Genomic DNA, 15613 nt, shown 5'->3' with positions numbered 1-15613 from the left:
TTTTAGGTTGTAGTTATTATAGGACTATTTCTCTCTATACCATTTCTATTTCATATACCTTTGACTATTGGATGTTCGTATAGGCACTATAGTATTGCCAATGTAACAGTATAGCTTCCGTCCCTCTCCTCGCCCCTACCTGGGCTCGAACCAGGTACACATCAACAACAGCCACCCACGAAGCAGCGTTACCCATCGCTCCACAAAAGCCGCATCCCTTGCAGAGCAATGGGAACAACTACTCCAAGTCTCAGAGCAAGTGACGTTTGAAACGCTATTAGCGCACACCCTGCTAATTAGCTAGTCATTTCACATCGGTTACACCAGCCATTGGGCTGATAGGCTTGAAGTCATAAACAGCCCTGTGCTTGCGAAGAGCTGCTGGCAAAACGCACGAAAGTGCTGTTTGAATGAAAGCTTACGAGCCTGCTGCTGCCTACCATCGCTCAGTCAGACTGCTCTATCAAATCATAGATTTAATTATAACATAACACACAGAACTACGAGCCTTTGGTCATTAAAATGTAATTACATTTTTGTATGTATTTTTAAATTTCACCTTTATTTAACCAGGTAGTCTAGTTGAGAACAAGTTCTCATTTGCAACTGCGACCTGGACAAGATAAAGCGTAGCAATTCACACATACAACAACACAAAATTACACATGGAATAAACCAAACATAGTCAATAATACTGTAGAACAAAAGAAAACAAAACCTCTATGTACAGTGAGTGCAAATGAGGTAAGTTAAGGAAATAAATAGGCCATGGTGGCGAAGTAATTACAATATAGCAATTAAACGCTGGAATGGTAGATCGGCAGAAGATGAATGTGCAGGTAGAGATACTGGGGTGCAAAGGAGCAAAATAAATAAATAAATAAATAAATACCAGTATGGGGATGAGGTAGGTAGATAGATGGGGGCGGCACGTCAGGAATTCCAGGATCAAGTTGCAGAGGGAGGTGTTTAGTCCCAGGGTCCTCAGCTTGGTGATGAGCTTTGTGGACACTATGGTGTTGAACGCTGAGCTGTTGTCAATGAACAGCATTCTCATATAGGTGTTCCCTGTGGCCTTGTGAATGTTGACCTGTTTAAAGGTCTGAACCACATCAGATACGGAGAGCATGATCACACAGTCGTCCGGAATAGATGGTGCTCTCATGCATGCATCAGTTTTGCTTTTCTCGAAGTGAGCATAAAAGGCATTTAGCTCATCTGGGAGGCTTGCGTCACTGGGCAGCTTGCGGCTGGGTTTCCCTTTGTAGTCCGTAATAGTCTAACACACCCTGCCACATCAGACGAGTGTCAGAGCCAGTGTAGTAGGATTCAATCTTAGTCCTGTACTGACGCTTTTCCTGTTTGATGGGTCGTCTGAGGGCATAGCGGAATTTCTTATAAGCGTCTGAATTAGTTTCCCGCTCCTTGAAAGCGGCAGCTCTAGCCTTCAGCTCAGTGTGGATGTTGCCTGTTGCTTCTGGTTGGGATATGTACGTATGGTCACTGTGGGGATGACATCGTCATATGCACTTATTGATGAAGCCGGTGACTGCGGTGGTACACTCCTCAATGTCATTGGATGAATCCCGGAACATATTCCAGTCTGTGCTAGCAAAACAGTCCTGTAGCGTAGCATCCTCGTCATCTGACCACCTCCGTATTGAGCGAGTCACTTGTAATTCCTGCTTTCATTTTTGCTTGTAAGCAGGAATCAGGAGGATAGAATTATGGTCAGATTTGCCAAATGGAGGGCGAGGGAGAGCTTTGTATGCGTTTCTGTGTGTGGAATAAAGGTGAGATTTTTTCCTTTGGTTGTACATGTGACATGCTGGTAGAAGTTAGGTAAAACTGATTTAAGTTTGCCTGCATTAAAGTCCACGGCCACTAAGGGCACCGCTTCTGGATGAGCATTTTCTTGTTTTCTTATGGCCTAATACAGCTCTTTGAGTGCGGTCTTAGTGCCAGCATCGGTTTGTGGTGGTAAATAGACAGCTATGAGAAGTATAGATGAAAACTATCTTGGTAGATATTGTGTACACAGCTTATCATGAGGTACTCTACCTCAGGCGAGCAATACCTCAAGACTTCCTTAATATTAGACATCGCAAACCAGCTGTTATTGACAAATAGACACACACCCCCACCCCTCGTCTTACCAGACGTAGCTGTTCTGTCCTGCCAATTCACGGAAAACCCAGCCAACTGTATATTATCCGTGTTGTCGTTTAGCCACGACTCTGGAAACATGAGATATTACAGTTTTAATGTCCCGTTGGTAGGATAGTCTCGAATGGTGATCATTCAGTTTTTTATCCAGGGATTGCATGTTGGCCAATAGAATGGATGGTACAGGAGGGTTACCCACTTGCCGACAAAGTCTCACAAAGCACCCCGATCTCCGCCTCCTGTATTTCCCTCTTTTCTTCACACTAATGACGGTAATTTGGGCCTGGTCTCTGAGAAGCAGTATATCCTTCACGTTCACAAAAAATCTTTGTCCAGTTCGAGGTGAGTAATCGCTGTTCCAGAAGCTCTTTTGGGTCATAAGAGATGGTAGCAGCAACATTATGTACAAATTAAGTTACAAACAATGTGAAAAAACACAAAAAACAGCATAGTTGGTTAGGAACCCATAAAATGGCAGCCATCTGCTCCGGCACCATTATGTACATACTAAGTGCAATTCGAGAGGAAGTTCATGGTGTTTAAGTGTATCCTGTGACATGCATTAATAACAACAACAACCTGAAATTTTGTATACATTTGTGTTCGTTTTTGTTTAATTTCCAACATACCAGTAAATCTTAAAGGTATACTCAACAAGATGACATCATCATACATGAAGGAGCGACTTCCTACTTACAGACAACATCAACAAATTGTGTTTTGACAGATTTGAATTATGTCATTGTTGTTGGCTGCTGTAGGTAGGAAGTCAAATGTCAAATAGCGGAGAGTACCTTTAATTAACCTTTAACGTTCCAATGCTGTTGTGCTGACATGATGAAAGTGTTTACTGCCAAGAGAGATCTTTCACTGCTTGTGAGTACACTCATAGAAAAAAGGTGCTATCTTTAACCTAAAAGGATTCTTCATCTGTCCTTATAGGAGAACCTGTTGAAGAACCCTTTTTGGTTCCAGGTAGAACCCTATTAGGTTCCATTTGGAACTGTTTCCCTAGAGAGTTCTCCTATGGGGACAGTCAAAGAACCCTTTTTTCTAAGAGCGTAGGCTATGTTTTATTATTATTATAGTCTTTCTTCTGAAACCCCAGATCCATGTTCAGTCCTTACATTACATATTTGTTTGAACTCATAATTTGACGTCAATAGACTGCAACAGAGAAAAGGAAGTTCACTACAATTGAGGTTTTATTCATGCATTTTGGAGCCAGATTTACATAAAACCGATTGATGAACTCTTCTACTAGCAAATTTAGCAAATGTAGCTAAATGGTTGTTATTGACTTTGCGATGGGAACAGCTATGTCTGGCATGAGACTGGTTCATAGAAGAAAGTCTCATTGCAGGTGTCTTCGGCCCTCACACTGAGTCAACACACACAGTGCTGTGATGATAAAATATGCATAATTACTCAACAGAGAACCATCTTTAAATAGTCTGAAATGGAATACTGTAATATTCCCAGTCCCAAGATCATAAATTCCTTTAAGTCCATGCAAACACAAGTAACTGTATGCACACCAATGGCGTAGCAATTTGTCCCAATGCTTCTTTTTAATAATAAATACATTTGAGTTGATTCTACCATATTTCATTATATTAGCTGAGAAGCATGAATATCCAACACAGTGTTTGTACTACAGACTGACGACTTTAAGCACCTTTGAACTGTTGAGTAATTACTTGCCTTTACCATGTTTACAAAAAGTTGAAAAGGCTGGCCTCTTCATAATCTTATATTTCGTTACCTTGCCAACACACCATGCATGCTGTAGCTGCTACCATACTCTGGTCCTCTTGGTGAGAAATGCCCTTATTTAGGCTGCTAGGATACTCTGGTCCTCTTGGTGAGAAATGCCCTTATTTAGGCACACAACCAACTGACTCAGGAAATAATCTTTAGAAAAACACCTTCTGCTCTGCTGTCACTGGAGAGAGAGAGACAAAGACAGAGAGACGGAGACAGCGAGACAGAGAGAGAGACGAGACAGAGAGAGTGACAGAGAGAGAGAGAGAGCGAGAGACGAGACAGAGAAAAAGAGGCCTCCACCTTCCATTCAGAATTGTTTTTATCCACAATTTATGGTCTGTACAGGATGTGTTGTCTCGCTGAAAAATACATTAAATCATACGCAGTGAGATTTCATGCATGAAGTGATTTAATAATTCTGACAGAATGGTATATCCTGAGATAATAGGAGCATCAGTCAGCCATATGTCAGTATGATGTCTCTAACCCTCAAGGACAGTTCCTTTCTGCTGCTTATTAGTATGTTATTGCTGACCGATGTTGTGTCTATCTTCACTGTTCCTTCGTCCCCTGAGGGTTGCATTACAATACAATATTGTATAACTACAATAGTATTACCTTACACCAATGTGCCACAGCCAATCTTAAAGTGAGAATACCTTGAGAACAATAACAAAGAGATGAGTCATAGCTAAACTCTGAATGTTACAATGAGCAGAGGGGAATAAAAACCAATCATTGAAGAAACAACTCTCTAATGTGTTCATACATATTCCAATCGTTTTTAGCCTGGTATTGCCCCTTGTCGGTTTTACCTACTCTGTAATGAAATCTTGAGGCAGTCAGTGACGCGCCATGTCTCATTTGACGGTTTGATTGCTCCTCTCTTAGATACGGTCTTGACCAGCTTGAAATGCAATTATGCTAATCGGAGAGCGTCCAGGGTCACTCCAGCACTTTGGAGCTCATACCTTGCCTCAGAATGCCCCCCAACCCCTACACCCCAAAGGCTTTAAGATTATCAAGAGGCATATCCTCTGGCCCTGTAATAGATTTTAAACAGTGAGTGGCTCCTGTATGTAGAGGAGCGCAGGGAATTAACCCTCCTTCAACTGAGGTCACACCACCACCATACTGTACATGGTACAGTAGGAGGCTAGGAGCAGAACAATTGTCTCTTTTACTTTAAATTAACCTTGGCGTGGTGGTTTGTGCTCCTGGTCCACAAGGCTCAAAGCAGCAGGAGCAACCAGTCCTTTATTGTAATAAAAGTCTGTGGGAGAAACCGGCGCTTTAAGTCATGTTTGACCCCTAACAAGTGGTCTAACTCCTCAAGATGAGTAGGAGTGTTTGCTGTGGGATATTAATACTGTATTGTGTATGGTGCTACAGTGTGGTGAGCAAAGCAGAGCGGAGCAAGGTTTTACTGCTAACCTGCAAAGCATTACATGGGCTTGCTCCTACTTATCTTTCTTATTTGGTCCTGCCGTACATACCTACACATACGCTACCGTTACAAGACGCAGGCCTCCTTATTGTCCCTAGAATTTCTAAGCAAACAGCTGGAGGCAGGGCTTTCTCCTAGAGAGCTCCATTTTATGGAATGGTCTACCTATCCATGTGAGAGACGCAGACTCTGTCTCTTCAGTAGGTCCTATGATTGAGTGTAGTCTGGCCCAGGAATGTGAAGGTGAACGGAAAGGCGCTGGAGCAACAAACTGCCCTTGCTGTCTCTGCCTTGCCGGTTCCCCTCTCTCCACTGGGATTCTCTGCCTCTAACCCTATTACAGGGGCTGAGTCACTGGCTTACTGGTGTTCTTCCATGCCATCCCTAGGAGCTGTGCATCACTTGAGTGGGTTGAGTCACTGATGCGATCTTCCTGTCCAGGTTGGCCCTGTCCGGGGGTATCGTCGGGCGAGGCCACAGTGTCTCCCGACCCCTCCTCTCTCAGCCTCCAGTATTGATGCTGCAATGGTTTATGTTTTGGGGGGCTAGGATCAGTCTGTTATATCTGGAGTCTTTCTCCTGTCTTATCTGGTGTCCTGTGTGAATTTAATTATGCTCTCTAATTATCTCTTTCCTTCTTTCTCTCAGAGGACCTGAGCCTTAGGACCATGCCTCAGGACTACCTAGCCTGAATGTCTCCTTGCTGTCCCCAGTCCACCTGGTCGTGCTGCTGCTCCAGTTTCAACTGTTCTGCCTGCTGCTATGGAACCCTGACCTGTTCCCCAGACGTGCTACCTGTCCCAGACCTGCTGTTTTCAACTCTCTAGAGACAGCAGGAGCGGTAGAAATACTCTGAATGATCGGCCAACTCTGAATGAAAAGCAAACTGACATTTTCTCCTGAGGTGCAGACCTGTTGCACCCTATATAAATGTATTTATATAGCCCTTCGTACATAATCTGATATCTCAAAGTGCTGTACAGAAACCCAGCCTAAAACCCCAAACAGCAAGCAATGCAGGTGTAGAAGCACGGTGGCTAGGAAAAACTCCCTAGAAAGGCCAAAACCTAGGAAGAAACCTAGAGAGGAATCAGGCTATGTGGGGTGGCCAGTCCTCTTCTGGCTGTGCCGGGTGGATATTATAACAGAACATGGCCAAAATGTTCAAATGTTCATAAATCACCAGCATGGTCAAATAATAATAATCACAGATAATTGTATATGGTTAGTCAGTTTGAGCACTGAGCACCCATGAACCTGTTATTTCTTCATCAACACTTAATATCCATCCAGATCGGGGTAGAATAATGTCTAAAAGCAAAAGTAACATTTTTAAAACATTTTTGTTTTGTTCTATTCAACTGACAGTAGTCATAGATAATGGTTGGCAGAATGTTAAGAAGCATTACACCTTTAAAACCCACATGAATAGCCAATAACAATCATAAGTACAACAGTATACGTTCAATGTCAGCATCTATAGTTCAATTTTATTCACAAACATCATGAACTGCCCTGAGCCTGTAACAGTTGACCCCCTACACACTAGAGGTCTATCTATGTCCCCTACGCCTCCAGTATTTGCATCTACCGCTGACTCTGTACTCAGGAGGAGTGTCCTTTAGGCCTGTTATAGTGGATATCTTCCATTTTGAAAAGCTAGAGTTGGATATGGCACCAAGACTTTGCTCTCGGCCATGGCTGATACTGGTTCGGCAGTGAGACTTCAGTCAGAGTTCTCACTGGAGATGGGTGGAAAGAAGGACATTTGCTCTAGGAGTCATAAGTCCTATATAAAAGAATCGTGTATTCTGGAAAGGTTTCTGTGCCAGAAGATAACCAATAACACAGAATAATAACTAACAAGCTGTATTTTGAAAAGGTTAAGCCAGGCCTTTGTTTTCTTCTTAAAGCTTCTGGCAATATCTAAGCCTCTATACGTGCCATGCTGAAGCTTTTTATCAATCCATTTTAGCACCAAGAGAGCACCATGTCCAGCGCTTTTCACTGACAATGACAATAATATTGGTTTAGCGAGATAACACCTGATGAGGACTCCTTTTTGCATATTTAAAGTTGCATGATGATAAAGGTTTTTTGAAGCCTTGGACAGAAATTAAAGTTTACTATCTGCAGGCGACATCCTCGTCTGGAAAGATAATGGAAATGAAAATGGAAAAAAAGTAGGCCTTGCTATGTTTTGAGAGTTTAATACTGTAACGATAACATTAATGGCAGTATTACCAGGCATGTTGAATTAAGCTTCAATAGATCTATATACTCTCCATAAGCCACAACCTTGAATACATATCCTTAATAATTTATCAAGAAATTAGCTTTTAATATGTCATGTAAAGTTAACCTAATGATGTAATATTTAAAGATAATGATGTATGTATTATTAGATATTAAAACACAGTATTATCATCACATTATAGCTTGTATCCACATGTTGACAAACTGATATGAGGATGAGATTGCCAATTCTCGAAATTGCTGTGGGGTTCCAGAATTCTAAATTCCACATGGAAGCACCCTTCATGATGTCCTCTCCGCCTATGATGGGATCTATAGCATGCTTTGTCTCTCTTGAATGAGAGCACCAATACAACTGGCTGTGAGTGTAGCACATCGTCCTTGAGCTACCTAGCAGTTGTACAGTAGACTACTTTAACGAGTTATCATTTGGCTTCATGTTGACACTATCTCCATGATACTATCTCCCAAATTCTTGCAGCAAAGAATTACTTTCACAGGAGATGGTTCAGATTTAAAAATATGTGGTGTGTCCCTGCCCTGTCATTTTACTGAAAGCATTAACTGAAATGTAATTGAGATTGGCTGTTGAATTACTCTGTATTGGATCCATGTACAACTGAGGTAAAACAGATTTCAAACTAAATGCAGTTACCAAATCATAGTGGCAAAAAGCCTTATTGAACTTCTTCTGTAGCAGAGGAAGCATTTTTTTGGCCCCTTTATTGTGCTGGCAGTTGTGATAAATGATGAAATAATCCTTTATGGAACATGTATGAGTATAATTATTTTATTATTATAAATCAATTATAATGACTTCTTAATCTCCCCTACAATACAAGTGACAACCATTTCTCAAACATAAATGACAATAACACGTCACTATCCGTGAGAGAAGGTTATGATCTTTAATTAGGTATAACATGGCTGGTGTAGGTACATGCAATTGGACAAAGGCTTCATGGAGCAAATTAGAGATAATTAGAGATCTGTATTAACATTAATGACATTTATTATGCTCCAGGTGCCCTACAATGAATATATTTCCATGAACCCTTGCCTTCACACCTATTCCTTCATTGTATAACGTTGTTTTGACACTGTGAAAGAGATGTCAAAGTCCTATTAATGAGAACTTTGGCTCAAATATGTCAGTTCCAGAAGTTCACCTTCACTCTCTTGTTCCTTTTCTCTCCTTCAGGAAGGTCAGACAGAACAGGACACCATGGTAGAATAAAGCCAGTAGGCTCTAATGTACGTCATGAAACACAGGTCAATACAGATTTCCTCAAGAGCCTGTGATAAGTTCAATGGCCATTGAACACAGATCAGCAGGGACATCCTGCGGAGTTATTGTGCACCTGAGGATGGTCTAATAGAGATGGCTAGGGTCTCACCATCAATACTTTCTAATAGGATGACTAGACATGAGTCAACCAAGGAGGCCCATTTTGGATTTGACCTGGGAAAAGGGAGATTACGTATTGGTCTAACCATCAAGACTATTATAGAGGGTCCTCTTTGAAAATAATGAATGGAGATGGGTCATGTTAGGAGGTCATCTTGGAATTGAACTGGGAAAAGTCCAAGTAAAATCCATTAACCACTGGGCACTAACATCAGTTCAACGTCTAGTTTTGATTTTCACATGTGAATTCAACGTGAATTAAACAAACAAACAATGTATTGGCTTTAGGTCAAAAGTTTGGTGGGAAAAATACTAAATGCCCTTAAATTGATGTTAATCCAATCAGTTTTTCACATAGATATGTTTTGTTGAAATTAAGTGGAAACAGTGCTGATTCAACTGTTTTTTTTGTCCAGTGGGTAGCTACTTTTTTACAATTACACTGTCATGGCAAACCTTTAATAACCACTAAGTATGGAGTATCATTACTGAATGTACTTTATTCCATCAATATCTAATGACTCACAGTAATTGAAGACACAGGGAATTTTAAAATTGGAAACAAGGGGTTGCTTACTGCAATACTTATTTTGAGTATGTTATTACTGTTAGTACTAATCTATTTTTTTTTTTGCTTTTCAAAAATAGCACTGTTCATGGAATGGCAAAAATCATACATACTTATATATATATTGATGTTTACGCTGTTGTTCTAAATAGCAATACAAAACCCATTCATTAATTTGACTTCATATTGACTTAACAGTATCAGTGTACACCATTTGCATATCTTTGCCACACAATAAAGGCCTCCAGACATGGCAGCTTGTAAACCGTTCAAAGTGGCTCCTCCAGTCTTCATAGTAAACAAGCATTTGTAAGAAAACATATCATTCAAATAAGCTTTTAAACTGTTAAAGAATGACCAAGAGGACAGCTTCCGTCACAGCCTTTTATCCCAGTACCCCAGGAATCCCTTGGATGAGCAGCATTATCTTATTGAACATGACAATCATATTACTGACACAGCAATAGAAATGAAACGGTAAATTGAATTCATATAACCGAGTGAAGAGAATGTGATTTTAACAGTGGTGAAACGCTGAGGAAAGTGGATTTTTGTGTCAAAATCACTTAAAGGAGGATTTCAGGGCCTGATGTTTGGGGAGTCTGAGCCATTTCCTTTTACACTTTACTGGTTATTCATGCTGCAACATGTCTAAACTGAGCACAGGCCATGGCGCTATGAGCGATGCCCATCTGAAATTCAATTCCCCTACGCTTGGAAGAGCGCTACCTCCAAATGTCAGCGGTGACTATCCTGCTATCTTCAAAAGCACTGGGGCTGGGGGCTTTCAACCACAGAGGTGTGAGACCACCTTGACTCCAGCGCACTCCACTAGCTCTTACGGTTTAAATATAGCATAGATGAGATTAACCTCGATCTATTGATTTTGGTTAATTTACATTATGCAGTGAACCTACAGTGCATAAGTAATGGTTCACCAGCCACTCACACAATTCATTGAGCAAATTGGTTTGTTTTCAGGGAGAGTCTGGACTGCATGGAGATACATCTGCCTTGTTGTTGTAGATTTTAAGGGTAGAATAAAATGATCTGACTGCATTTCATATCTGGGCAGCTTTAATATTCATGAAAATGTGATTATTCAAGGCGTCATGACAGTGGATGTGCTGCTGGGAGACTTGGGTCACCAGCTCTTGAACCACAGCTTCCTCTGGGAGGCATCATGTGCTAAATTATGGATTCTGATATCCACCATCACCTGACAAGTGGAACCCACACACAGAGGGGGTCGCGCAGGGCATTTAGCCTCAGGCCCTAACTCCTTGGCTTTACCCCATTGGAGGTAGCAGCGGGAGGGAGGGAGAGATGCAAACTAGATAGGAGCAGCAATCGGGGAAAATATAAGAAATATTCTAAGTGAGATATTTGCTAAGAACCAGTTCAGTGCTCACAGTGACTACATAATATGGTCACTCAACTCAATCCAAGCCAAAAGGTACACACAGTAACAGAGAGAGTGCCTACTAGATAAGATTCATACAGTACCTTCAGAAAGTATTCCCACCCCTTTTTGTTGTGTTACAACCTGAATTTAAAATGGATTAAATCAATATTTTGTCACTGGCCTGCACACAATACCCCATAATATCAAAGTGGAATTTTTATTTATTTTATTTTTTACAAATGAATAAAAAATGAAAATCTGAAATGTCTTGAGTCAATAAGTATTCAACACCTTTGTTATGGAAAACCTGAAAAAGTTCAGGAGGGAAAAAAAATAAATTGGCTTAACAAGTAACATAATAAGGTTAATCGACTGTGTGCAATAATAGTGTTTAACATTATTTATGACTACCTCATCTCTGTACCCTGCACACACAATTATCTGTAAGATCCCTCAGCCGAGCAGTGACTTTCAAACACAGATTCAACCACAAATAAGTTCTTTCAATACCTCACACATACTTATATCTCCCTCACTAACTTTAAGCATCAGCTGTCAAAGCAGCTTACCGATCACTGTACCTGAACACAGCCAATCTGTAAATTGCACATCCAACTTCAACTCCATATTATTATTTTTTTGCACCCCAGTATCTCTACTTGCACATCATCTGCACATCTATCACTCCAGTGTTAATGCTAAATTGTAATTATTTCTCCTCAATTGCCCTACTTCCCTAATCTTCCTACATTTGCACACATTGTACATAGACTTTTCTATTGTGTTATTGTTTTTGTTGCACTGCTTGGCTTCATATTGGCCAGGTCGCAGTTGCAAATGAGAACTTGTTCTCAACTGTCCTACCTGATTAAATAAAGGTGAAATATATTTTTCAATATTGGTAGAAGGGTTAAAAAAATTCTAAATAAATAATATATATATAAAAAACACATTAAATATCACTTTGAACATTAAGTTATTAATTATACTTTTGATGGTGTATCAATACACCCAGTCACTACAAAAGATACAAGCAACCTTCCTAACTCAGTTGCCGGAGAGGTAGGAAACCGCTCAGGGATTGTTGACTAAAACATTTACAGTTTAAATGGCTGTGATAGGAGAAAACTGAGGATGTATCAACATTGTGGTTACTCCACAATACTAACCTAAATAACATAACACAAAGGAAGCCTGTACAGAATAAAAAAAATATTCAAAAATATGCATCCTATTTGCAACAAGGCATTAAAGTAATACTGCAAATAATGTGGCAAACCAATTAATCATTTGTATTCAGGACAAAAGGTTATGTTCGGGGCAAATCCAATCCATGTCACATCCTGACCATAGAAAGCCTTTATTTTCTATGGTGGAGTAGGTCAGGGTGTGACTGGGGGGGTGTTCTAGTTTATTATTTCTATGTGTAGTCTAGTTTTTGTATTTCTATGTTGGCCTGGTATGGTTCCCAATCAGAGACAGCTGTCTATTGTTGTCTCTGATTGGGGATCATATTTAGGCAGCCTTCTCTCCCACCTGTTGTTTGTGGGATCTTGTTTTGTTGCTTTTGAGCCCTACAAGGCTGTACGTTTGTTTGTTAGTTACTCTTTGTTTTGTTGCTGGTTCACATTTGGGGCGGCAGGGTAGCCTAGTGGTTAGAGTGTTGGACTAGTTGGGAAGGTTGCAAGTTCAAATCCCTGAGCTGACAAGGTACAAATCTGTTGTTCTGTCCCTGAACAGGCAGTTAACCCACTGTTCCTAGGCAGTCATTGAAAATAATAATTTGTTCTTAACTGACTTGCCTAGTAACAAACATTTAAATAAATTATGAACCCAAAGCACGCTGCGCCTTGGTCCACTCCTTAACGATTGTTACAATCCAACCTATTACGGAGTACCACTCCATATTTTCAAGCATAGTGGTGGTGGCCAGACACTGGGAGATGAATTCACCTTCCAACAGGACAATAACCTAAAACACAAGGCCACATCTACACTGGAGTTGCTTACTAAGACAGTGGATGTTCCTGACTGGCCGAGTTAGTTTTGACTTAAATCTGCTTGAAAAAAAAACTGATGGTAAGACCTGCACTTTTTTTTCTAGCAATGATCAAACATCCAATTTGACAGCTTGAATTTAGAAAAATAATAAAATGTGCAAATGTTGCATAATCCAGGTGTGGAAAGCTCTTGGAGACTTACCCAGAAAGACTGTAATCAATGCCAAAAGGTGATACTAACATGTATGGACTCAGGGGTTTGAATACTTATCTAATCAAGATATTTTAATTTGTTCATATATATTTTTTAAAATAAATGTTACAATTTTTCTTCCACTTCACAAAAATAAAGCCATTTTAATCCCACTAACACTGGGGGTGAATACTGTAACCCCCAGGGACTTTGAGGTATACAGTGCCTTGCGAAAGTATTCGGCCCCCTTGAACTTTGCGACCTTTTGCCACATTTCAGGCTTCAAACAAAGATATAAAACTGTATTTTTTGTGAAGAATCAACAACAAGTGGGACACAATCATGAAGTGGAACGACATTTATTGGATATTTCAAACTTTTTTAACAAATCAAAAACTGAAAAATTGGGCGTGCAAAATTATTCAGCCCCTTTACTTTCAGTGCAGCAAACTCTCTCCAGAAGTTCAGTGAGGATCTCTGAATGATCCAATGTTGACCTAAATGACTAATGATGACAAATATAATCCACCTGTGGGTAATCAAGTCTCCGTATAAATGCACCTGCACTGTGATAGTCTCAGAGGTCCGTTAAAAGCGCAGAGAGCATCACGAAGAACAAGGAACACACCAGGCAGGTCCGAGATACTGTTGTGAAGAAGTTTAAAGCCGGATTTGTATACAAAAAGATTTCCCAAGCTTTAAACATCCCAAGGAGCACAGTGCAAGCGATAATATTGAAATGGAAGGAGTATCAGACCACTGCAAATCTACCAAGACCTGGCCGTCCCTCTAAACTTTCTGCTCATACAAGGAGAAGACTGATCAGAGATGCAGCCAAGAGGCCCATGATCACTCTGGATGAACTGCAGAGATCTACAGCTGAGGTGGGAGACTCTGTCCATAGGACAACAATCGGTCGTATATTGCACAAATCTGGCCTTTATGGAAGAGTGGCAAGAAGAAAGCCATTTCGTAAAGATATCCATAAAAAGTGTTGTTTAAAGTTTGCCGCAAGCCACCTGGGAGACACACCAAACATGTGGAAGAAGGTGCTCTGGTCAGATGAAACCAAAATTGAACTTTTTGGCAACAATGCAAAACGTTATGTTTGGCGTAAAAGCAACACAGCCCATCACCCTGAACACACCATACCCACTGTCAAACATGGTGGTGGCAGCATCATGGCTTGGGCCTGCTTGTCTTCAACAGGGACAGAGAAGATGGTTAAAATTGATGGGAAGATGGATGGAGCCAAATACAGGAGATTTGTCTTCCAACAAGACAATGATCCAAAACATAAAGCAAAATCTACAATGAAATGTTTCAAAAATAAACATATCCAGGTGTTAGAATGGCCAAGTCAAAGTCCAGACCTGAATCCAATCGAGAATCTGTGGAAAGAACTGAAAACTGCTGTTCACAAATGCTCTCCATCCAACCTCACTGAGCTCGAGCTGTTTTGCAAGGAGGAATGGGAAAAAATTTCAGTCTCTTGATGTGCAAAACTGATAGACATACCCCAAGCGACTTACAGCTGTAATCGCAGCAAAAGGTGGCGTTACAAAGTATTAACTTAAGGGGTCTGAATAATTTTGCACGCCCAATTTTTCAGTTTTTGATTTGTTAAAAAAGTTTGAAATATCCAATAAATGTCATTCCACTTCATGATTGTGTCCCACTTGTTGTTGATTCTTCACAAAAAAATAGTTTTATCTTTATGTTTGAAGCCTGAAATGTGGCAAAAGGTCGCAAAGTTCAAGGGGGGCGAATACTTTCGCAAGGCACTGTAGCTATACCTTAGTACCACAAGATATTATTAGTCTCTTCCCACAGCCACTGGAGCGCCATGAGTCTGGCAAATAGTGCTAGACTAGCTATAGCCCCAACAGGTACTGTATCTCACATGCACACCTCAGCGACTGACTGGTGCAGAACCAATTAAGACTCACTTCAGCTGCTCATTGTCCTGCAGAGAGAATGAGAGGCCGGTCAGCCTGATAAGAAGCTCAGCAACACTTTATACCAGCAGCATTACCACGCTGTTCTACCACTGGAGTTGTCCCGCTTAAGACCCGATGCTATCTCCAACAATGGTGGCAAGAAGAGGCAATTTGCCGAGGTTAGAGACTAATCATGCTAGCTAATACAACTCAGTGTATATTTTGTGTTATCACACATTTGATAACCTGTTTGGGTGTATCCAAGGAGGGAATTGGCGGAATAAGTCTCTACAAATGCAAACAGGACTAGGTAATCTAGGTGCAAATTATGTAAATATATTGATTAGATATTTCTCAAAATATTATGCTTAACACAGCGGTCAGATATCCAGCGTTAAACTATTAATAAGCTATTGATTGGGTTTGCTCCGATTCCCAGTCTCGGTACACAATGAGAAAACAA

The 15613-nt window shown here is 40.6% G+C and overlaps 1 pseudogene; it reads left to right on the top strand.

Annotated features, from left to right (window-relative positions):
- LOC135508780 (mitochondrial inner membrane protease subunit 2-like) overlaps positions 1-6072 on the top strand; it is a 193135-nt pseudogene extending 187063 nt beyond the window's left edge.
- The last annotated feature ends 9541 nt before the right edge of the window (positions 6073-15613 follow it).

Source organism: Oncorhynchus masou, chromosome 22, assembly GCF_036934945.1.
Source record: "Oncorhynchus masou masou isolate Uvic2021 chromosome 22, UVic_Omas_1.1, whole genome shotgun sequence".
NCBI classification, from domain to species: Eukaryota; Metazoa; Chordata; class Actinopteri; order Salmoniformes; family Salmonidae; genus Oncorhynchus; species Oncorhynchus masou.
This window is presented reverse-complemented; position numbering and strand designations above follow the sequence as displayed.